The sequence below is a fragment of the Ambystoma mexicanum genome, chromosome 3q, assembly GCF_040938575.1.
Source record: "Ambystoma mexicanum isolate Mex_15411 chromosome 3q, UKY_AmexF1_1, whole genome shotgun sequence".
NCBI classification, from domain to species: Eukaryota; Metazoa; Chordata; class Amphibia; order Caudata; family Ambystomatidae; genus Ambystoma; species Ambystoma mexicanum.
Genome location: NC_090926.1, coordinates 359,390,811 through 359,416,476, shown reverse-complemented (window position 1 = coordinate 359,416,476; position 25,666 = coordinate 359,390,811).

Genomic DNA, 25,666 nt, shown 5'->3' with positions numbered 1-25,666 from the left:
AGTCATGCCTTTTGAGTTATGTAACGCCCCTGCGGCGTTTCAATTCTTTATGAATGATGTACTCTGTGAGTTGTTGGACATTTGTGCACTTGTCTACATAGATGACATTCTCATCTACACCGATTCCAAGGAAGAACATGTTGGTCATGTCTGAGCAGTTTTGGAAATACTTCGACAACACCAATTATATGCCAAGCTGGAAAAATGTTTCTTCCATGTGACCGAAGTCGAATTTCTTGGTTTTATGCTCACCCCACAGGGAGTGCATATGGACACACGGAACGTTGACGCAATCCTCTAGTGGCCCTCACCAACCTCCACGAAAGGAGTACAAAGTGCGCTCGGCTTCGCTAACTTCTACTGTCAATTAATTCCTGGGTGCCCGCAGATTGTTCACCCAATCACTTCTTTGCTGAGGAAGAACAAGAAATTCTATTGATCCCAAGAAGCTAAAGAAGCCTTCCAGAAACTGAAACTAGCATTTACCACAGCACCGATTCTTTGACATCCCCCTCCAGACCTACCATACGTAGTAGAAACAGACGCTTCAAACATATCCATGGGAGCGATGTTATCACAAAGAGACCAAGAAACTGGACAGTTACATCCCGTCGCATTCTGGTCCCGCAAATTCTCAGCTCCCGAATTGAACTACGCAATCATGGATAAGGAACTACTGGCAATCAAGGCTGCATTTAAGGCATGGAGACATTGGGCCTCATTAAGAGGTTGGGGGTAGCCAAGGTGCTCTTAGCATCATGGCTGCCTCCAAACTTGTATCCGGGTAGTCAGAATGGGGACTTACCGGGTCATTCCAACCTGGGAGGACCCAGTAAGTCCCCATTCTGGAAACCATTCCCAATTCCCATTCGAGCCCCCATACGGCTCAATGGGAATGGGGAAGGAGCTAATAACGGGCCCGCAAATAGCAGGCCCATTATTAGCTCCCTGGTCCCTTAGCGGCTCCCATTAAGGGACCTCGGAATGCAGCGATAGGGCGTTAACGGCACCGGCATTCTTACCGGTGCTGTTAACCCATTACCGCCGGCCTTGTAATGAGGCCCATTATCTCCTTGGGGCACAACACACGGTCACCGTCATCACAGATCATTGTAACTTACAGTATTTAAAGACCTCCAAAGCGCAATCCTCACGCCAACTACGTTGAGCGCTCTTTTTCGCAGAATACGACTTTATTATCATCTAAAGACCTGGTGTGAGGAAAGGAAAAGCAGACACATTATCATGCATGAGTGAGGGAAAAGAGGCCTTTACAGCATCTGATCCTGTGGCCATCATTTCTGAAGAACAAATTCAAACCACAATCGCTGCGACCACGTGTTTAGATGACTTAAAAACAGTTTACAGACCCAGATGAATCAGGTAAAACATCAGGAATGGCTTCTAAAGGGAGACTGGTATACCATCGAAAACAATCTGCCATATTTCCAAGGACGGTTATATATTCAGGACAAGAAACTGCATACTCAAATCATCACAAACTACCATGATTCATTTCGTGGAAGGACACCCTGGAATGGTCAAGACACAGGCCAAGGTGAAACAAAACTACTGGTGGCCCACTTGGAGGAACACACATTGCCCCATTTGTTACAACCTGTGGTGTCTGTGCACAGCACAAATCTCAGAAGCAATGCCCTGCCGGGTTACAACATCCGTTAATGATTCCACCAGCACCCTGGCATATACTATCGATGGACTTTATCACGGATCTTCCTCCCTCCAATGGTTACAACACCATCTTAATCATTTTGAATTTATTCTCCAAAATAGCCCATTGAAAAGTACTTCCAACTGCATCAACTCTTGCCACTGTGTTCATGGAACAGATTGTTGGTTACATGGATTTCCATCAATATTGATATCGGATTGTGGGATTCAATTTGTTTCTACCTTTTGGAGAAGGTGCTGTGCAATTGCCGAAATTGACCTCGGGTTGTCCACTAGCCACCACCCTCAAACCGATGGACAGACCGAATTAACCAATCAGATGCTAGAACAATATTTACAATGTATGCTTCAGCACTCTGAAGACTCCTGGAAAAACATACTTTGGGTAGCCGAGTATGCCTATAACAATTCGGTTCATACAAGCACAGAGAAGCTCCATTCTATACTCAATACGGAAGACACCCACGGACATCAGTGTTTGATCCACCCGATATGTTGGAAATGCAGAAATAAAGACCTTGCACAAATCCATCACTCAAGTTCTTGAGGAAGCAACAGAGCACTTAAACAAGGCCAAAGATAGACAAAAACTGTTTGCTGACCGGCACCGAAAAGAAGCTCACAATTACCAGATTGGAGATAAAGTCTGGTTAGCATCTAGAAACATACCTTTGAAAGGACCACAGGCTTTCTGCCCCAGATATCTGGGCCCCTATACTATCAAGGCGATAATCAACCCTGCCACCATGAAGTTGGAGTTACCATCGCACATGAAAATTCACCCGGTATTTCATGTCTCTCTCCTCAAACCCATGAAACCAAATAAACAGATTGATTCTCCATCAGAGCCCGAATTACTAAATGGGGAACCCGAATATGAAGTTAAGTCTATCTTGGATTCCAAGGTGGTTCGGTCCAAACTGTATTACCTAATATACTAGAAAGGATACAGACTTCAAGACCGAACCTGGAAACCCAGCAAATATGTTCATGCCCTCGATTGGTTTGACAATTCCATCATAATAACCCCACCAAACCAGGGCCGGGAGGAGGATCACACTTGAGAGGGGCCTTGGGGGGAGTGCTGTCATGGCCACTTGCCCAGGATCACAAGAGCGGCACCATCGAGTGGAGGGAGCAGGGGGCATCATGGTTCATGCGGGTCCCTTTGGGACGTTTATACATGGGGGGGCCTGTTTGGACGCATTCCTGGCACCTTTGTCACCAGGCTCATTGAAGAACTTAAACATGACATTTTCATTATGTGCAGAAGTGCTTGGAATGGAACAGGATTTCTTTTATTATGGGCAGGAATACTCTCAAGAACTCTTGTTTGTGTTTAACTAGTCCAGGTGTGGTCTCCATCTGCATCTGCACGTGCAACTTCTAGGAGTGGCAGGGTGTGGCATGCAGGATTGAGCTAGGGGGGTGGCCTTAAGAGTTTAGCTATAAAAGCCAGCCTAATCCCAAGGCACATGCTTCGCGTTATTCTGCACCTCCGTGCAGCGTAACGCTCACTGTCGCCTGGGATTCATTTTACCTGGAGAGATCCTGCCATCTACATCTGTACTTATCATCTGGGGGATCCTGATCTCACCTGTACACTTCTTCCTGGCACCGTGGCTCACCTGCAAACATCTCGGAGCATGGACATCTTCTTCCTGGCACCGCGGCTCACTGGCAAACATCTCAGAATGCAGACAACATCATCTGGGTACCGCGGCACAACGCCTCCACCCGAACTCGCAGCACCTGCAAAAGAAAGGCAAAAGACAAGGTTAGACACTTAACAGACATTACGTTAAGGGAACGCTGCCATTGAACCTCGTGCCTTCCCTAAAGCCATCACTCACCTGCTGCTGGACATCGCGGTCGCATCCATCTTCCGCTCAGCCGCGTTCCATGCCTCCACAGCAGTTGTTAGGCTGAATTTCTACCTATCTGGGAGAAAACAGAGAGGAACATTATTCAGTGAAAAACAACAACATTGAGAGCAATAACATCAAGAGATATTGAGAGAAAGCAGAAAGAAGGGAAAAGACAAAAGACATTGTGAGAAGCAGAAAGAGGAACTTAGTCGCAGCTGTACTGGACTATTACTCAGGAATCGGTGAAGGAACTTGATTCCATCAACAAGCGCCACTGTCAGAAGTAGCAGGACAGAGAGCTCATCATTCACACTTACCAGATGAGACTTATGGGCCGGTACGTGCCCAAAGAAATCACAACTATGGACGAAGGGTTTGGGAAATACCACAGTCACCTATAAGAGCATTCATGTTTTCCCATATCCACGCAGGAGCAGTGCAACCAATTGTCGCTGCCCTTAGCTGATCCGCAGGCGACAAAACCAGAAGGGGGTGATCTCGCTCCAGGGAGGGCTGCAACTGTGCCCCAGCACCTCCCCAGAGAACAGGTGAGCGTAACACGAGTAAACTTAACCATTCTGGCGTTCTGGTCATGCCAATGTTTGACCAGAGCCCGACCTGCTTTTAAGTTATCACTAGCTTCTGCCATCATGTGTGACATTCTCCTCTGGAGACCTATCACACAGTCAGTCACTCTGAAGAAGCACTCTCCAACCCCTCCTTAATCAAGGCCAATGGACCTCTGACTGGTTGGCCATAGAGAAGTTCAAAGGGACTGTAACCAACTCCCTCCTGAGGGACTTCTCTATAAGCAAAGAGAAGGCATGGCAAGAGAAGGTCCCACTTTCTTTTAAGGGGTTCCTCTAAAGCACCTATTATGCTGTTCATAGTACCATTAAACCTCTCTACCAGTCCATTTGTCTGTGGATGGTAGGCTGTAGAGAACTTGTAAGTGACACCACCGTTTTTCCACATGGCTTGCATGTAATGGGACATAAAATTGGATCCCCTGTTGGATATCACTTCTTTAGGAACCCCTACTCTGGTAAAAATACCAAGTACAGCCTTAGACACTGCCTGAGCCATAACAGTTCTCATAGGTATTGCTTCAGGATACCTAGTAGCATGGTCTACTACAACCAGGATAAGGATCAAGGGGACCAACAATGTCGATGCCCACCCTCTCAAAAGGAACTCACACCATTGGGAGAGACACCAAGGGTGCCACATTCTTGACTCCACTCTTGCCAGAGGTTTGGCAAGTACGGCAGCTCCTACATAATTTGTCAACTTCTGAACCCATCTTACGCCAGTAGAAATATAGGGAGATCCTTTCCTTGGTCTTTTTGAAACTCAAAAGACCAGCCAAAGGTTTCTCGTGAGCCAACTGTAGGAACTGGACTCTTTTTTCTAAGGGCACTACAAGTCTTTTGTAGTCCCCAGAGATAGACTCAGTTGGTTCACTGTAGAAGAGGCCATCTTCCCAGTGCAACCTATGCTTTCCAACTTCATGCCCATCATTTTGAGACGGCGCCTGTTGTCGAAGACCCTCAAGAGTAGGACACTCTTTTTGCCCACTGATGAAGTCTGCCCTGTTGGGTCCACCTTCTACCAGTAAAGACTGCAGCTCAGGATGATCAAGAGGATCCCGATCTCCAAATAGAATTATGTCTTCTTCCAGATCTGACTCTTCAGAAGCTGGCTCAACTGCACAGGGTTGTACCTCACACTAAGCCTCAGCAGGTGGAGGTGTCACAGGTGTGACTTTGGACAATCTTGGGGATGTCCTTGTTGGTAGCACAGGGGTGCTATCTGCTTTCTTCTTGGAGGTCTTGGGTTTCCCCTTTGCCTCTTTCCTTCCTGAAATAGCAGTGAGCAATTCCTGTTGACTGGGGGTGATAGCTTTCTCTATCAATTCCCCTAGAGAGCCCCTCAAGGTCCTCTCCCTTGCAGGCCTAATGAGCTCCAGTTTTATTTTACTAGGAGGCCTAGGGGTACTATATACAACTCCAAGAGTTTCCAGGTCATTACCCAACAGGACTCTCCCAAGCACTTCACTCTGCACACTAACAGGTATTTTGACTGTAATATCATTACACTAGATGAGAGCTGGTAACTGGGGAAGCATTTGTACAGGGCCTCCAGCTAACTTGCGTAGGTATTTGGGTGCCTTAGCAACATCCTCCACCTTGAAAAATGATTCATCAACCACAGTTATGCTGGCTCCAGTGTCTCTGATGGGAGGGTTCTCCTGGCCATCTGGCCATTCACAAGAACACTCATTACGAGGTGGGCGCAAAGGGATACCGGGCACCGTTAAGGACATTGGTGCCGGCCATCCCTTTGCACCCTACTCCGAGGTCCCTTAGCGGGTCCCTTCCTTAACACCTGGTTTTACCAGGCGTTATGGATGGGGCCCGTTAAGGGACTTCAGAGCTAATAACGGTACTGCAATTTGAGGTACCGTTATTAGCGCCTTCCCATTTCAGCCCCGTAGGGCTGAAATGGGAATTGGGAATGGCTTTTTCAAGGGGGATATACCGGTCCCGCAAAGGTCGGAATAGACCGGTAAGTCCCCATTGAATGAGGGCAGACTCGGTACCGGTATCGGAGGTAGTCATGGCGCTAATAGCGCCATGACTACCTCAAACCTCGGAATGAGGCCCACTGTCTTTATAATACTCTTTAGTATTATCTGGGATGGAATTATAGACATCTAAATTCTGTTGTTCCCACAAACCCTGGGACACTAAAGAAACACTAGCTGAGCCTCTCATGGGTTTGTCAGCCAGTAGGTGAAAGTTTCTACTTGCTATAGGTACTTCTTCCTCTGGGGAGAAGGCTAAGGAGACAGTGTGGACCCCTGAAGGTTTACCCTTACATCTGGGATCCCCTTTCACAAGGTCAGTTGACCCACAAACATAACATTTGCCAAATGTTTTGATGAATGGGGGCTTGTTCTGACCTCCATCTGGTTTGGGTCCAGATGGTACACTAGCCTGATTCGGTTTCCTTTGTGGTTTACCCTTATGTTGCTGTTTGGGGCCCTCTTTTGGATTGGAGGTTTTATAATTCTCCTTGTTATCTTTCTTTGTCTGCTTTCTCTCATCCTTCTTCTGAGGTGCCCCAGAATCCTTATGAGTAGCCCTGTTGGCAACCCACAAGTCAGCAGCCTTAGCTAACTTCTTGGGATCTATCTCCTTAGAATCAGCCAAGTGCTGTCTGAGCTCAGGAGAGCAGGCGTCATAAATTGACTCCAACATAATATGATTTCTCATACCTTCATAAGTGTTTACTCTGTAACCCTTAACCCAACCATCTAAGTTCTTTAAACATTCACATATCCAGTTAGCCCAAGGGGTACCATCATGCTTTTTGAGGGTCCTAAACCTCTTAAGGTACTGGAAAGGGGTCTTCCCAAATCTAGCAATTAAAGCTAGATTCACACACTCATAATCCATCGTATCCACCTCCCCCAACTCCATCACAACATATCAGATGCAACAGTGGGTAGCCTAGAGAAGAGCCAAGGAAGCAACTGATTCCCTGTAATGTCTTGAATCCCATGGCTATATTCAAACATTGCCAACCAATCCAAAATATCAAGCTTGGCCTCATACATACCAACAATTTCTTTAGGCATACAGGGTCTCTTGGGACTGGAAGACCTAGAAGACTCTGGTAGAGAAGCATTTTCAATAGACAACTTTTTCATTTCTATGACATGATTCAACTGCATTTCTCTGAGCTTAAGTTCTAATACTTTTGTTCAGTTTGAGCATTAATATGTTTGGATTCCAATTCAAGCCTCATCTTTTCTAGAGCAATGAATTCAGGACTGAGTGCAGTACCTGATAGGGTCCCAGTGGACAAAGATTGAGGTTGCTGAGCAGGTAGAGGAGCAGTAAGACCTACATTGTGAGACACATCTGCCTCATCTAACTCATCCATCATATCATCCTCATCATTTTCCATATTTGCTGGAGGGTCAGATATTTCAGACCCACTCTCCATACATTGTTTCTCTAACAACCTTTCAATTAATTCTGACTTTTTGCCTTTAACAGAGAGATTAATTTCTCTACACAGATTTGGCAGATAATCCACAGTGCAACTAACAAGGGTCTCCTAACTGTAGCCTTCCATATCAGACATGATAATTAGCTTTTTAGTGATGTTTAGCCTTGTGGTTATTTGATCCAAGGTAATAGCAGTACTCTAAGTGTAATCACTATACTTGATCCTCACCGCTGTAGACCAGTGTTAGGCAGAACCATATGCAGTACCCTTTGGGAACACCACACACAATTAACACTACAAGTGACAGTACAAATTCACCTTTGGTATAAGCCTGTACTACATTGTAAAGTGATAGCGATGGCTGAGCAGCCAGACTTATCTCAAGAGTAAAGTGAGCAGTATCAGAAGTTACGCATAGGACAGCAATCGCTATGGTTCAAACAAACACTGACTCAAGGTTTCTGAGTAAAAGAATATACATTTATTTATACATTCATTTGTGAAAAAGTTCACTAAAGAAAACAACACCCAATCAATTCTGGACAAGTTAGGCTCTTAATGAATTGTGAGCAAAATGGCACTTCAGCAATTAAAAATGGAGGGAAAGACAAGGTTATACAAAATTAAGCAGCACCAACAAGTAAGTAGGCAGGGCAATCTAGAAAAGGCTTGCTACAATGAGGATTCAAATCCATAGGCCTGGGCCAATGTTAATGGTTCAGAGTCTTTGCAGAGAATCACACAGTTCAGAGTAGTTTGAGGTTAAGTCTTTTCCAAGAGTTCAAAATGAAGTTGGTCGAAGGAAAAGTTATTTAAAAGGGTAGAGAAGGACAAGCCCTCGGATTGGCGAAAGATTTCAAACGCTTTCACCGTGGTTGGACGGAACGAACAACCGGTTTAGCACAGTACCTTAAATGAAGAAGAAGGCTGGCGCTTAGGCAGAAGTTCCTGGCAGATCCTGCAGGCTCACAGTTCATGAAGCGACTGTCGGACTGACACAAAGTAGGAAGACCGGAGGGTCTTGCACTGCCCTGGGAAGAAACCAGCAGAGCAAAGCAACAAATAAAAGGTGCACTCCTTAAAACCCAAACAGGGTCTGGTCCTCCAGGCTATCCGGTTCACTGCAGCTGTGCACAGCAAATTCGACCAGGGGAGGGAGGCCTTGCTTGGTGTTTGGTGAACTGGTTGGTCCCACCAGCTCAAAGGAAGAAGATTCCTTGCAGATCTTCTATGTCGCCGAAGTTTGGAAATTCGGCCCGCTGCAGGGCTTCACCGGGAGGTTCAGTCGTGGTAGTAATCCTCTTCTTTCAGCTTCTCTTCGGTTCTCTCGATCCAGTGGTGACTCTTCCTTCCAAGTCCCAGAGACCTGCTTTGTATGCAGTTTTCCCCCATTCACACAGCACCTGGCTGTCAATCTCACAGCAGGGTGGCTGTCCTGGCGGGACAGTCAACACAGCCAATCATACAGAGTGGGGCATGGGTCTACAAGTAGACCCTGTGCAGGGAGTCTAAAACATTTCCCTCACATCCTGTCCCCCTCAGACATCCAGGCACCTAAGGAGGGCTTCTGAGCAGAAGCCCGCCAACGGACGGCGAACAAAGGAACCAAACCTTGTTTGGCGCGCAGAGTAAAACACAAGAAAGACCTTCACAAAAAGAAAAGGCGAATAAACCCAGCCGGAACCAAATGAAAGTAAATGGGTCCAGCGGATTTAATTTGCGGCTACTAACTTACCCTAAAACAGTACCAAGGCTATTCACATAGACCGCGGTAGGAAAGGTAGGGTAGATACCACTGCCACCAGCCAAATCTTAAAGAAAGGGGAATGTAATAATGGTCCATGAGAAACAGACAAAAAGGGATAACTATTAAACCTTCCCAGTACTCTATGTAAGATAGTTTGTACTGGGTCTGTGCTTGTAAAAAGACTAATAAAGGAAATGGCAACTTTACATGTTCTGGGAGACAGTAGTCAGTCCCTGAAAATGGAGTTTTAAAAGTGGGAAGTCTGAAAAAGACAACCCTCTGTCACTGCACTGAAGGTGCTGTGTAACACACAGTAAAAGGATGATGCCTATGGAGTAGGTGAAGCTCCACAGTCCATGAATACAAGAAGGTTAAACACACAGCAAAACACATGTATAAGTGGGAAAAAAGGCTCACACTATTACCAAGTGAAAAAAGAAAATCCTAGAAACCCAGCAAAGCTGCTGGGTTCTCGGTGCCTGACCCAGGCTCCATGGTGAAACCACCACGCAACCCCGGGCGGGCCCCACGCAGCATCCCAGCAGAGATTTTTCTGCTTGGGGTGCTCTTCCGAGCACTCCATGGGATTGATTTGGTGCACTTGGTCCATCTAGGGTTGGACTGCTTGGCCAGCCTCGGCTGTTGTTTCAAGCAATTCTCTTCCACCCACCTTGGGACCATGTGAAGGGTATGCCCCCTTTGGGAAGTGCCCCCCATGTGGGCGGCTCTCCCCTACGAGCAGAGCAAAGGCTGAGCAGCCCGGCAGCTCCCCAGTGGTCAGATCAGAGTGGACTGGGTCAAGTGGCGCTGGCCCCCACGCGCAAGCCTACTGCAAGCAATGACGCGGCTCCTGCTCTACCGAGCACATTTCCCCTGCAGTTCAGAATGCACGTTCTGCGGGGTGCTGACCCCCTCTGTCACCACTCCGGTGGCAGCATTTTGGGCGATCCCTCTACCACTTCAAGTTGTGCCTGGGCCCTGCCTCGACTTCCCACCCAACCCGTGGCATGGCGGAGCAGGCCAGGCTGCTGGCACCCGCGTGACCGACCTGTCTGCCCATGGCACGACGCTCGGGTCCACGAGATGGCCTCCCGGAGAGGGCAAAGATTGGCTCCGAGGCAGGCACGCTGCTCCCCCCGTTGCCACCCTCCAGCAGGTGCGGCTACCTGGTTGATCCTGCCAGTAGCATATGCGTGTCTCAAAGATTAAACCATGCACGTGCAAGTACGCACTGCCGGTACAGTGAAACTGTAAATGGCTCATTAAGTCAGGCATGGTTCCTTTTTTCTCTCCATCTGTTACTTGGATAACTGTGGTCATTCTAGAGCTAATACATGCCAACGAGCGCTGATCTCCCGGGATGTGTGCATTTATCAGACCAAGACCAATCCTGGCTCACCCGGCCACTTTGGTGACTCTAGATAACCTCAGGCCGATCGCACGTTCCCGTGACGGCGATTATGCATTCGGATGTCTGCCCTATCAACTTTCAACAGTACTTGCTGAGCCTACCCTGGTGACCACGGGTAACAGGGAATCAGGGATTGATTCCAGAGAGGGAGCCTGAGAAACGGCTACCACATCCAAGGAAGGCAGCAGGCGCGCAAATTACCCACTACAATCTCGGGGAGGTAGTGACAAAAAATAACAATTCAGGACTCTTTCGAGGCCCTGTAATTCGAATGAGTACACTTTAAATCCTTTAACGAGGATCCATTGGACGGCAAGTCTGGTGCCAGCTGCCACAGTAATTCCAGCTCCAATAGCGTATATTAAAGTTGCTGCAGTCAAAAAGCTCATAGTTGGATCTTGGGATCGAGCTGTCCGGCGCGAGGCAAGCTACCGCCTGCCCCAGCCCATGCCTCTCGGCGCCCCCTTGATGCTCTTGACTGAGTGTCCTGTGGGTCCGAAGCATTCACTTTGGAAAAATTAGAGTCCACAAGTAGCGATGGTCCCCCAAAGCGGCCAAACTTTTGCGACTCTCCCGCATTAAATTAGAGGCTTTTTGTTGCTTGATAATGGAATTATGTCTGTATAGAGCAGAGCATGCCGGTTTTGACATGATGTTATTTTATGGGAATTATTTTCACTCATATACAGTGAAAGATTGTTGTTGTGTTGTTTCAAGATGTTATTTGTTTACAATCAAGTTTCAGTTAACTCCTCACTTCTGTCCAGAAGCTAGCACAAATGTAAACATGCCTTCATCACTGCAAGCACCTTCATCGTGTATACCTTCCCTCTGCATCAGGCAGCAGGTTTATGGTATTTCGATCAAAAATTTTGCATCAAAGGTAAGTACCATCAAATATTTCCCATCGAAAAATTTTCCATCGAATTCCCATATATAAAATGTAAAGGGCCTCATTACGACCCTGGCGCTAAGAGATTACCGGTACCGGTAAGGGTACCCGTATCGGTAATCCCTTAGCGCCTGATTACGAGGTCCCTTTGCGGGTTCCCACCTTAACGGCTGGTTTTACCAGCCGTTAAGGAATGGACCCGCAAAGGGACCTTGGTGCTAATTACGGTACCGCAATTTGCGGTACCGTAATTACCGCCTTCCCCATTCCCATTTGCCCTATGGGGCAAAAATGGGAATGGGGAAGGGCCATGGAGGAAGGGGGAATTACCGCCCCACCAACCATGTAATGGGGTGGTTATTCCCCCTTTCTCCATGGCGGAGTCGGTAAGTTACCGGCATGGACCATGGTGCTATTAGCACCATGGTTTTTTCCACCTGGGTCGTAATGAGGCCCAAAGTGTTTATCCATCGAAACCCTTTCATCGAAAAACACTTTACATTTTTGTTGCATGGAAATTCGATGGAACATAATGCTACAGGGAGCTGGGCAGCTCTCAGTAAATTACAATTTTTTATTGGGGGGTATCCCCCCAAACTCCCCACAACCCCCACGGGTCCTCCCCCTCTGACCCACCATGCCAACCCCTTTTTTCAAAATGGAACCCTTATCCAGTGCTGAAATCTTTAATGTAGTTCAGCACTGGACAGCTCCCTGTAACTTGTGATATTTTTGTTTTTTGGGGGGTCCTCCCCACAATCCCCCACTAACCCCAAGGGCACCCCCTAACCTTAACCCTAACCCTAACTCCAACCCTAACCTAACCCCAACCCTAACCCTAAATGTAACCACACAACTAACCCTAACCCTTGCCCTAACCCTAAATCTAACCCTTACCCCAACCCTTGCCCTAACCCTAACCCTGATTCTAAAATCCATTGAAATCCATCAAAATTCATTGAATGAATATGCTTTTCGATGGAAAAGCATTTCAATGAATACATTTTGATGGATATACATTTGTTGGATAACAATTTGCTGGAAAGGCCAGATACCCAGGAAGCATGGTCAGCTCCTTTGCTGGGTTTATTTGTTTGTGATACATTACTTTCCATGCAGAAAGACATGCTTAGAATGGGCTGTTGGAGATGCAGCGCGTAGTCCAATCAGTATCCCCAGCCCTCTACCATGTGCTCAAACATGGCATGCAATTGGCAGAAGTGTCTCCAATCAGCCAAGACTACAAACGTGGGCAAATTATCTGAGCAAATGAAAATCAAAAACAGCCTTCTCTTACCTAACATTTCACTGTAAAACTATTCAACATCCTTTTATTATATGTGACTTCCATGCAGTAGCATACAGACCGCGGGCAGACAGGGACATCTTACCCCAAAACAGATGTCTGGGAATTTTTTCACTGATCCTGCCTCACTAGACTGCCAGAGAAAGTATCCTGGTCGCGTATTTCCCTGGGTACACAGTTTTCTTACTTGACTATGTTGATAGCAATGCACTGCTGAGTGGTGTACCGAGCCGGGGGAGGGGGTTTCAGGAGGGAACAGGCAGCAGCTTGCCCCCTGCAACCAATGGGTCTTTTAGAGCCATACCAGGTCATTTGGTAGTAGGGCACCTCTTCCATTTGGCACCTCGTAGGGAAAGGTGCTCTGCTGGCAGGGCAACGATGGTATAGAGCACACCTCGTAGGGTGCCAAACGGGAAAGGTGCTCTGCTGGCAGGGCAACGAGGGTATAGAGAACAGTGTTCCTGCTCAGAACCCTCATTGTCCTGGCACAGAGCATTACAATGGTCGCCATTAAACATTGATGGGAGGGAGGGAGGGGGGATTATCAGCAGGGACTTTTGGCCCTTAAGAACTGTGAATGGGGTGATCAGAGGTGAGAAGGGTACATAATTCTGCATGCTTTGTGAAATTTGGGACTCATTACGGGTCTGGCGTTAACCATACCGGTAAAACCAGCAGGTTGCCGACGAACCGCAATGAATTACCGGAACCTGACTTCCCGGTACCAGCAGGCTATTCTGAGTCTGGCGGCAGGGAAGTCAGGCGCCAGTAATTTTGTAATTCCGCATTCCCATTGAGTCCCATAAGACTCAATGGGAATGGGGAACACAGAAGCACCGGCACAGTTAATAACGGTGCCGGTGCTGCTGTGAAATTCTGCGAGCGGCTGCCGTTCCGCCCGCCAGGTCTGACCCTGGCGGGCAGAGAGTCGTACTGTGCAAATTCGTACTGTGCCGTTCCAGAAAGAATGGTTTTCGGACCAGCACAGATGTAAAGAGACCCAAGGACTTTAGAACACAAGGGGGATTTATTAGGCTCAAATTATTCTGCGTGATGCTATTGTGACTTTGCATGCAGGATGAGAAGAGTAAAACTAAATCCATACTCATTGCGCAACATATTTCTTTGACAATGTATTAAGTGTATGCTTAATTTATTATGCAAGGGTAGTTTATTATGTAATGCGGTTTGCTTCCAAGGCATTGCTATAAATAAAGTGTTATTTAAGCACATGAAATGCAAAAAAAACCTTGCTAAATATCTATTTTAACTAAACCTGGGAAGATGTGTTCTGTTGCTTAAATTGACCACATCCTGGTTTCACAATTTAACCAAAGTGTGTGATCCTGTGCAAATCATTTAACCACAGTGTCTTATCTGCAGCTCTGTAGGTGATTCAATTCGTAGCTTGTGTTAATAGATCAAGCTGTTAAAAAAAAAAGCCGGACTACAGAGTTGCTCCATATATAATAACAGTGACATTTAGATATTTTGCACCACAAAATTATGTGCCACTTGACTTACTTATGGCAAGTGATTATAATGTCACTTCCCATTGTGTCTTCAAGGATCAAAGACTAATGATGCTCCTTGCAATGTCCTTTTCTGTAAAGTCGCTTCTGTTGGTGCAATCTGTATGCAAATTATGAGGTTTGCATGTATTTTGCCCCCACAGAGCCTAGACAGTGGGGGCACTATAGCGACCATATGGATTCGCACACACATAATTTCGTAGCTGCCTACCCCCTCCCCACCACTCTTGCATTGGTGAATACACCCCTGGCACTGCTAATTATCAGCATTTTAAGTTAATGGCTGCAGCCCCCTCCCCTCCATTTTGTGTCGTTGTTGATGGGACTTGTTGACCTTCAGTGCTCCCACGAGGAGGAACAAAATACAGATGACAAAAGGCACCTAACAGTAGCATTTCAATTACTTTTATAAAACATGTCTTTTGTTAGCAGCGCCTATGTTAGACATGAGTGTATAGTCAATTGTAGAGTGGTGGGACATTTTCAATGAAAGAACCAACTACGAAAACCTGTGTCTGCCACCAAGACAATCAAGTGAGTAATGCAGTTAAGCTCATTTTAGACATCAATTTATGTTCACAATGCTTACTAGCTTGACATGCACAACATAATTGCTCTTATGTGTCTAGTCAAACATCATCCATAACAGCAAGCTGAAGGTTGTGGCAAACAATCTCTGTGCCCTATTTACGTTAGTGTGTGCCTTAAAGTGATAAAAGTGCAGTTGTGTAGAACAAGAGCATTTTAGACGTCCATTATGTTTGTTTCTGGGACTTGTAGTTGTCCATTTTTGAGAGAGAAATAAAGCCACAAAGATATTTTGGCATACATGTTTTTCATAATAATTTACATATTGCCAAGTTGCTTGACTCTGTGATTTGTTTATTTTTCAAGAAATTGCGACACGACAGCATTGTTGCAGTCTGTGAAGGCTATAACTTAAAAATGTGCACCATGTAAAGCTAGGAAACTGTATAGCAAAGTACTCAAATTGCAGGTGGGTTAGAATCCCGACTTTCCTGTTTCAACAAAGTGTGTGATCCTGGGCAAATAGTCCATCTCATTTTTATTTAACTACAAAAATCAGAGTCCTTAAATGTGATTAAGTTCACACTATTCAAAAATGTCCCCTTGCAATGGGGCAGAGTTAATGATCTGTGTTACATTTGGTCTTGCTTTGTGTATGTAATGTGCCTGGCCATAGAACCTTTGGTGCAGGACATTGCCATGCATTCCAGGCTATAGTCTTGGGTGCGGAAAGTGCGAGTTGGAGATGGAGGAGTTGGTTAGCACCTGTTCTGGGGGTTGCTGTGCTGTACAATCTTAATAAAGATCCTTGCTGACACAATCACGTGTGGAAAGGACATTATTTCAATTTTAGTTACACAATTGTGTCCCCTAATGCTCATCTCTTAGTGGCCCCTTAGACCATCACCTAGAATTGCAATATGGTCCCACTGTTTCCCTCGCAGTCCCTTAATACTGGAATTGACGAGCATATATATATATATATTCTCACCAGCCTGTCAGTCCACCAGAGATTGGAGTATAGAGGACCGACTGTGGTGAAGCAACGTTAGTTCATCCGCTGTGATTTCCAATCAACACATTTGCTTGGTCCAGTATCTAGTCTTTTTCCAACACAAAACCTTTGAGCAGATTTGCAATGTGCTTCTTGTACTGATTTATTGCCACAAATCACAATGGGGATAAATTGGTTGCGGCAAGATGGGGTGGGGAAAGGATGGCAGGGTCTCCCTCAGCATTTTGCAGCATGAACATACATTTTTAAAAAATATGGTAAACATACTGCAGTGACATTTCTTTTTTTTAATTGTTATATTAGTCAAAATCTGACTTTTTACACATACAAAAAGATACATACTTAAAACATTATCACAAGAACAGATAATAAAAAGTAGAATCAATTTAAAATTAGACTTTTCTATATATAAAAGCGGAAAGAGGAAGAAAAGAAGAAAAGGAAGAAATACAGAAAAATCAAATAAAACAACAACAACAGAGAGGGAATTTAGCTATCAGGTTTGACAATGCACAGCAAGTATTCCCTTAACTATTCTCAGACAGTAAGTTCATATCTGTTAGAACACCAATAACTTCATAGGAAAGAAAGGTCTCTTGACCTTGCAGAAGTCTTTCCCAGAAAAGAGTGGAGTTAAGTGATTGCGGGTTGTGTACACATCTTTTAAATCTTTTCTGTCTCAGTGTCCACGTCCCCCCCACATTCTGACAACAAATGGATCATACTTTGCTTAACACCTTCTTCACATTTATCACAGATATTACATGGATAAACAGTTGGATCTCTAATATGCTTTAGTTCTAACGTTAGTACCAGATTTACTCTAAATCTTAAGAAATCTGATATTACTCTCTGGTTTGAGGATTTTTTTAGATAGGCCAGCAGAGATTGAATAGGCTTATCGAATTTTGTCCAGGAAGCCGAGAGTTTGGCCTCTCTCATTTTCGCGATAGTTCTAATCCAATCCATTCGAGTTAGATGTTTAATTTCCATTAGAGGATTCTGGATTAGAATATCTATGGAGGTATCTGCTGCTACCAATATTGTTTTACAGACACAGCTTAGTGTATTTAGAAATGTGTTGTCCCCCTTTTCCAGCTGAACCGCTGCGTTCTGATACATTGTGCCTTTTTTGAGGGCACAAAATTAGTCTATATAGACTTATCCATTTCCATTCCATTAAAGACAACAGGGAAGCCAGGCCTAGCTCATGTCTAAGGCTTGACATTGGTATGCAGTTTGGTAATAATAGTACCCCTTTCCATAGCTGAGATTCTATGTTTTCCCAATTTAGTTCAAAGGACTGTGGATAGGACTCTAGACCATAACTAATAGAGGGAAGAACCTTCACCCCAGAGAATTTTATCAGTGGAATTAATGAGAATTTACAGTATTTACTGTAGACTTTTTTCATTTGCGCTCCTAATTTTCTTTACTTGTGTTCTATTGTAGTTTGGAGATGAGACATAGATGGATAAGATGGAATTTGACAACCCAAATAGGTAACCTCCTTGCCTATTGGTACCATAATGTCATTCAGTTGCCATGGATAGTGATTAGTTATTTTAAGGGGATGTTTAAAGATTACAATCTTAGATTTGGCTGGGTTTATGGTCAGGTCATTCAAACTAGCATATTCAGATAGTGCCGCCATAAGCCTCTGCAGCCCGGCTTGTGTGTGGTCCATAACCACTATGTCGTCTGCGTAGGCAAGCCATGCTATTTTGCCTCCCCCAAGCCTAGGCGCCACCAAACCTTTCTCTAGCAACCAATTAGACAGGTCCGCCATGAACAGTATGAACAAAAAAGGAGCCAGAAGACACCCCTGACGGACCCCCCTCTCTGTTTTAATATTCTTTGTTAGAAGACCAGAATTTGTTAGTCTGACTCTGATGACAGAGTCTTCATGAAGATGTATAAGAATATTAAGGAGGCCATCCGGTAAATCCCAATTTTTTAATTTGAGCCACAGCCTTTTTCTATTGATAGTATCAAATGCCTTTGAGAGATCCACCCAGGCAGCAAAAAGGGGAATACCATTTTTGACAAAGGACGATGAGGAGATACATGTGAGGATGAGTATATTCAATGTAGTTGATAAGCCTCTCCGAAACCCTGTTTGTTGCTTGGGGATTATATCATTTGAGGACGCCCAATTTTCTAGTTACGAGAGGACCAGACCACTGAAAATCTTTCCATCTGCATCCAGAAGGGAAATTGGCCTATAATTAATCGGCATAGATCGATATGCCTTTTTATAAACTGCAATAATAATAGCCTGTTTCCATGTATCCGGAGTTGTTTTTGTATCAATAATGTTGTCAAACAAGATTTTCAGTAGGCGTGACCACAAAGCTGGATTATTTCTCAGAACTGAATTCGATAGACCATTTGGCCCTGGTGCCCTTGAATTTAAAGATTTTTTTTTTATCAGATGCATAATGTCTTCTACATCGAAATTAAGAGTCCATATGGAGTCTTGCTGGAAATAATAGGACTCAGAGAGAATAGGAGCATAACCATTTATAAAATGGGCCACCCAAGCCTCTTCTTCTACCACTCATTCTAGGGTACAACTGGTGCAGGGGTCTGCATGATTAACAAGTGACCAGAAATTCTTTGAATTTTGAGAGGAAATGGCGTGCAGCATTTCTTTCCCTTGTTTTTGCAGGAGCATATATCTATAACTTCTGACCCAATTCTTATATTGGTTCTGTAGTTTTTTTATTTAGCTGTGGCATAACCTCTCATCCTTCACTGTTCTTTTTAATTTGTTTTTCTCTGACCTTAAATGTTTCTTTTTGCCCTGGGTCTGATTATCATAACCATATTTATACCTTTGATTTGGTTTGTCTTTTCCAGAAATAGGTGGGTTCAGAGACCATATGAAACCAATAAAGTTGCTGGGATTACAATGATTTCTCAAATTTTTAACCGTTATTTTGTCAATCGCTTCCTCCAGGTTGTCATTCAAAGTTTGGCCCCCTTTTTCAAACTTTACAACCCGATTTCCAGCTCGATTTATATCCAAAGGGTGCGGGTAGTACCGGTCTACAGATATTGCATCCATTTTTATAATGAAATCTAACATGGCATGATCACTCTCTAAAGTATGAGTGAGCTTTAGGGAAACACATTTTATAAAGATATTACCAGAAACAAAAACATAATCAATAGTGGAGAAGAAGCCACCTCTCTCTCAAGATGGTACAGATGGTATATCCCCCCTCACGTTCCCGTTCTGCATAATTAGATGCCAATCCAACATAAATTCCACCCACAGTTTTCCATTCATGAACTTCCTTTTTGACAAAAGCAGAGTTGGGTCTATATTAACACTACAGGATTCCAATAAACTGTAATTACAATCCAATTGGATAGTGTTGAAATTTATTTAGTCTGGACTCTGACCACCAATATGCCCTGAAGATTAATTGATAATAGAGAACATCCTTAAAACACTCTTTGTTACATGCTAACAGCAAACCTCCACTTGGACGACCGACCCCTTTATGATATGAAGTTTGTTGGAAGACATAGAAACCTGCAATGCCCACCTCTTCAACTAACCATGTTTCTTGTAAGGAGATCAGTCCAAAATTCTTGAAAATAAAATCTCTTTGTTTGTCTCCTACAAAAGAATTGTATCCTCTGGAGTTCCATGATAGGCATCTAACTTCCTGTTTTGCTAGAGCCTTTGTTTAGGTAGACCCATCTTCTGGAAAACTTGTGCTAGAATTTCCGGAACTATTTCCCAAAGATTTCCAGATCCCTTCCTCATTGGGTGCTCCTTTTCAGAGACCGTGTTTAAGGCAGCATTGGGATTAGTTCTTGATACAACATAGCCTCTTTTTTTCCATTCCTTCCATGACTCAAGCATGAACTCGGATGCTAATCTTGATTTCAGCTGAATTTCCGTTACTGACCTATTTGGGTAGTTTGGAAAACTTACTCGATCAATATCGCTGGAGATAAGGAATTTAATAGTTTCATTGATTTCATCTCCTCCAAGATAACTGGTCGATTAATAGGACTCCTTGATTTATTATCGTTGGTCTTAGAGAGGAAGATTTTCTGTGAGGGGAAGTTAATTGCAGAATTTTTCCCAATCGGACCCGGAAATTCTTTTGCGACCGAAGATGAAAGGTTTATTCCCCTTGAGATCATTTGGGTACGATCAACCTTTGAAGTACTTGGCTTTCCAAAAGTATGTGCCATAGGTTTCATTTCCTCATCCTCCATTGCCACTTCTTTCTGTAAGTCCCTCTTTTCAACCACTGGAATATTCGTTCCTCTCCTATTTTCATGGGCATTAGATTGTACTTGCTTCTTTATATGCTTCAAGAAGATTGGGGCTATTTTTAAGGAGGACACAATAGTATTCACTTTTTTGTTTTGGAGGAAGAACTATAGGGGAAATTTTCTTTAGGGGAGCGATGGAATATGTCTGACTACTCACTGTCACCTTGCTAACAGGCGAAGGAGCCTTGTCCAAAGTCTTTTTTGTCTCCGAGTCTACCACTTTTAGTTTTTGATTTTTGGCCAAGCCTTGTTTAGGGCCTTTCCGACCGGGCTTCACTCCAAAAGTTAGAGTCATTTTTTTCACAGTTTCAGCCGAATGCTTCGTGGTAGGTATACAAAATTCAGACACCTTTTGTTTAGCACTCAAATTCTTTTGTCCCTTTTGTAATTCTTCCATTTACTTTTTTCTTTTCCCTTTTGGATTTTCCATTCAGCTTCTTAGAGGTTTTCGGTAAAGATCCCTTATTACCGGTCTGTTCTTCTACCGGATCAGCTTGTTGAGACTTACCATGATTTACAGTTGGTATAAATTTGTCCTCAGCCAGCTGTGCTAGGCGCATGGATTCTTCCATCGTAGAGGCCGACAGAGGTGTATCATCCCTGTTATCCGCCATCTCACGATTCTCTGGAGTCGTGGGCTCACTGGGTTCTTTTCTATTTATTTGGCCCTGTTCCCAAGATTCTTTTAGTAGAGTCAAACTCTGTTTAGTTTCAACTCCTGGTGAGCATAGAGTGTCCATTTTACTTACTTGGACTTCCTGAAAGGACTGCCACAGGTTTCGTGAGACAATTATCTCCTCATTTGTTGTTGTTTTTAATGCCACCATGTTTGAGTCCAAAGACTCCATGTCCTTCGATAGTTCCAGTAAGATTCCAGAGTGCATTTCCACTTTAGATTTAATATTTTCAAACACTTTAACCAGCGAGGTTAGAACAAACTTCAATGCTATGATGATATGAGGGCTCAGATCATCCTCTACATTTGGTGGTAATATTGCATTCTCGTTTTGATATTCAGAAGCTTGAGTTGTTGTTTTGTGTTTTTAGGGTGCAGTATTTACACATGCATTCCAGTTCTCCAAAGTTGGAATCTGCTCCATTGATAAATCTGAGTTTTGCAGCTGTGAGGAGACAGTCGAGGAGAGTGTATTAATCACAATTTAGTTGTCTGTTAATGGTTAATGGTTGATAGTCCCAAACTAGTAGGCACTTCCAAATCTTCTATGAAGTTGCTCATTGGCAGAAAAAAAGTACCGCCTCCCACTTTGAAATGGGATAGTGGGAGGTTTGTTATTGAAATTCTCCGAGCACCAGGAGCAGATATAGCATGTGGTTCTTGAAACAGTTGTTTGTCCGCCGTTAGGGCACTTCGTAAATTATATATGGTTGACATTGCCTTTCTTACCACCAGCGTACCACCTTCGCAGGATCTGCTCTAGGTGATTTATGCTTTCAGTTGCCAACTGAGTCAAATGTCTGTAGACCCGCAGTCCTCTGTCAGAACTACCATGAGTGGCACCAGAGCAGAATTCACAGAAGATGTTCTCTTTTTTGCAAATATGGCGTGGAGCAGATTTTACTGAATTATTAGAGTCAGAGATGATGCCAATGTTTACAGTTAGGTAAACCCTGGGGAGCACAAGATCAAAGGATATAGATCCAGCAGTCTCTTGTGGTTCCCTAAATGGGTTATTTGCAAGATACAGTAACACTGATCAACCTTACCTTCCTTTCATGATAGTTTGGAGGGGGGTGATCCGCCAAAGCATGTGTTTTACACAGGCATTCAGAGATACAAATAAGATTCGGGACAGCCCCTCCTCCCGACACTCCAGCACGAACAGCAAAAACAGCAGTTGCAGTCACATAGCCCTTGCCTCTGCGTAGGGCTTCACGCCACAAGGGTCACGTGAGCAGCCTTAAATTAGCTGCTTCCCCTGAGGGGGTGTGGCCAAAGGTGACAAGCCCCTTAAGGATGCTGGAGCAGCTGAAAGCTGACAGATGGAAGCAGCAGGTTCTTTAAATATAGTTTAAGTCCAGCAGTAGTCACGGAGCACATAAGCTCCCAGGAAAGCACAGAAAACACGCTTTATTAGCGTTTTCAATTGTCCCAGCAAATGAAGCAAACGAAGAAAAAACACAGCAAAAACAGCAGCTGAAGTCACGTAGCCCTTGTCTGTGTCACAAACATTTAGTGTCCCTGGGCCGTCCAAAGTACTGCCCCACAAGATGTATACACCAGTTGCTAATTGTGTTGGTCTATCCTATCTGAGTTAGTGTGGTGAATAGGAAAATGTCATATGGATGTGTCCGCTCGTGGTGTATGCTCCATTGTGTAACCTATGTGGTTTCAGTGATGGAATTGTGTGTTGAGATATTTGGTCTGTTAGGGTGGGAGGTAGATTGATTTTGAGGTGGCTATTGTTACCATGTGTTGCCTGATGAAACACCCAATATTTTGGGAAGACCTTTTTCACCTTGGAAACCATACAGTTGGTCACATTTATTTGTTTGGATCCATGCAAAATATTGCTTCTCCATCTTTTCTGGCTTATCATGTCATATTCTGTGATGTTTGGATAAGTGATGCTATGGCAGGTTATATTATGCAATGGCAAATATTCAGGGCCCACTGTTTTCATTCAGTTTCCTGAGACCTACCTTCTGACTGCCCACTGACACATCAAATAATCCAGCAATATTGTCACTCAGTCCTAGATAGGATTAAAGTAAAATATAGATGGACATACATCAACAGCATCACCATGTTAGCGGGCCCTATTAAAACCGAGCATGTTAGGAGGGCGCTCAAGAGCCCTAGCAAGATGGTCGCCGGGTAATCGAGTTCTGCAAAAAATGAACAGTGGTTTGCAAAACTGTCCTGGTAGATGCTTTCTGAGTGTGGGGGCTGATGACCGCCACTGATTGTTGAAAACCATGGAAGGCAGTTGGCAGACCTAGAGCTCTAGGCGAGGTCTGAGACCCATGTAAGATGACTCCTACTCTAGACCCTAGATTGCCTGCCTGCAATCCTGAGATGGGCGACCATTACACCGCCAATGAGCTCCCGCTTGAGGCTGAGACCATGATGCCTGTGGTGAGCTATGTCATGCTCTGGAGTGCCCGGTAATGGTCCATAATCCACAACGAGGTGCATGTGTGCCTCAACTCAAGAAGAGCTGTAGCCCGCTGCTTGCTGAGCCCACCTACACCTAGCACGAGGTGCGCCTCTCCTTCAGGTTGGAAATAGAAGTCTGATTCAGCGGCCTGGCCAAGGAGCAGGTGCTGGGGAGCGTAGCCAGCGCACTATCATTTTTTTTCGACTGGCTCATGTGTTGTGGCTGCTCCCAGGAGAGCGCAACCCTCACTCAACCTGCTGCATGTATACTGCGCTTTGATCATGCCATGGGCCGTGGCGTCGCTGCTGGGCTTCTGCCACAATAAATGGTGAAACGTGGAATGCTCAGAATGTCCTCTGCAGTGCTTCTACTGGCTGCAGGACCCTCTGGCTTCCGCTCCCACAACGGTGTGTGGTTTGTACACTGGGGCCTCGCCCTAGCTTACCATACCCAATTCGCCTGGGGGGCACCCGAGGCCCAGCACAGACAGTTTTCTGTGCACTGTGGTGCATGAAGACATCCTTGAGGCTGACCCACTCCAGAATAAGGAATCATTGCACTCATATGCCTGAGCCAGCGTCCCAATCCTCCTTGAACGGCAACAGCTGTTACTAACTAAACCAACTACATCTACCGCAGACTGCCCGGGCCTTGATCGTGCAATGTGTGGCTATGCCTACACCTGGAGTGTTGGAACAGCTTCCCTGTAATGTGCCTCAATTAGCTAGTTTGCCCTCACAGGTGCCTCCAGTCTCCCGGCCAGATCAGCAAACTGCTGAGCAAGAAGCTGTACTATACTTCCGTCAGGGTTTGATCGCAACTAACACCAACCTCAGTCAATTACACATTCCCATACAGAAGGGGCAAGCAACAGGGGAAACTGGTTCAGGAGTCGAGTCAGGCAGCGGGGAGGACAGCAACCCCACCAGTGCACCACCACACAGATTCAGATGGCACACAAAGATGGACATCCAAACACAACTGCGGGAGATCCTGAATGAAATTAAATGTATAGGACAGTGGACACAAGAGACTAATACCACTGTGCAGGTCATTATAAATTTAATACAAGATGTGAAAGCCCGTCTGAATGCCCAAGCAGAAAGGACCACTGACAAAAAGCAGCAGATTTGCACCCTGTAGGACAATTTTGAAACAGTCACTGCTGACCTTGACAGGGTCATCAGAGAGGTACAACGCTTGGGGGTGAAGCTGGATGACCAAGAGAGTAGGTCCAGATTTAACAATCTTAGGCTAGTGGGCCTCCCGGAAAATGCTCAGGGGGATGATCTAGAGGGACTCATATTGAGATTACTACAAGATGAGCTGCACTTGGGCATCCCTTGCTCCTACACTATCGAGAGGGTACATAGGGCCCCCATACCTAAGCCAGCGCCTTGACATCTGTCGCACACTATGGCAATGCAACTTAACTTTCAGCATAAGCTGGTGATCTTAAAAGCATAAGAGGATTGTCAGAGAGATCAGTCCCGAGGGTGCAACCATATGTATTTTTAATTACTACTTCTAGGAGCTCTCCAGGCAACAGCAGACTTTCAATTCCCTGTTCATAGCACTCACAGGCTCAGAGCACAGGCACTACCTTAAGTTACCTGCAGTATGGTCAATACAACTGGACTGGCAGTGACACTCCTTTTAGGACCTGGAGGAGGCCTGGTGATTACTCAGACAGTGGAAGGTGGTCAGCAAAGACTACCACCTGTGGAGGACAGATATACTCACCCGGACACTCAGTGCATGTCACCCCAACCACAATGCCAGCCCAGAACATGGAATGGATGAAAGAATGTGGGGAAGGGACTCTGAGGCCCAGAACAGAGCAAGAGGCAACTGCTACATGAGCTGCATGGGACATCTTACTTAGTCAAATACACTGTGCCCCAAGACATACGAACTGAGGAGCGATACAGGCTCCTATGAAGCTCAACAAGATAACTGGGCACTTCTGAGCTGCCCCATAGGTTTGGGACTCCTAGGCTAATTCAAATGCTCTCATCTCACATGAGTGCTGCACTTTGTCAATCAGTTACAAGTTCTGATGTGCAAACACTGGGATCTGCTGCGATACAGGGCTTGTCACACGGTATGCACCATTGCTCCCCTGTCTACATCATTATAATGTGTTATAGACATTTTGCCACTGGTGTTCTCCCCCAAAGGGTATGCAGTGATTGTGGCTTCGGCCGGATGGTGGTATCCGCATATGCCCTCAA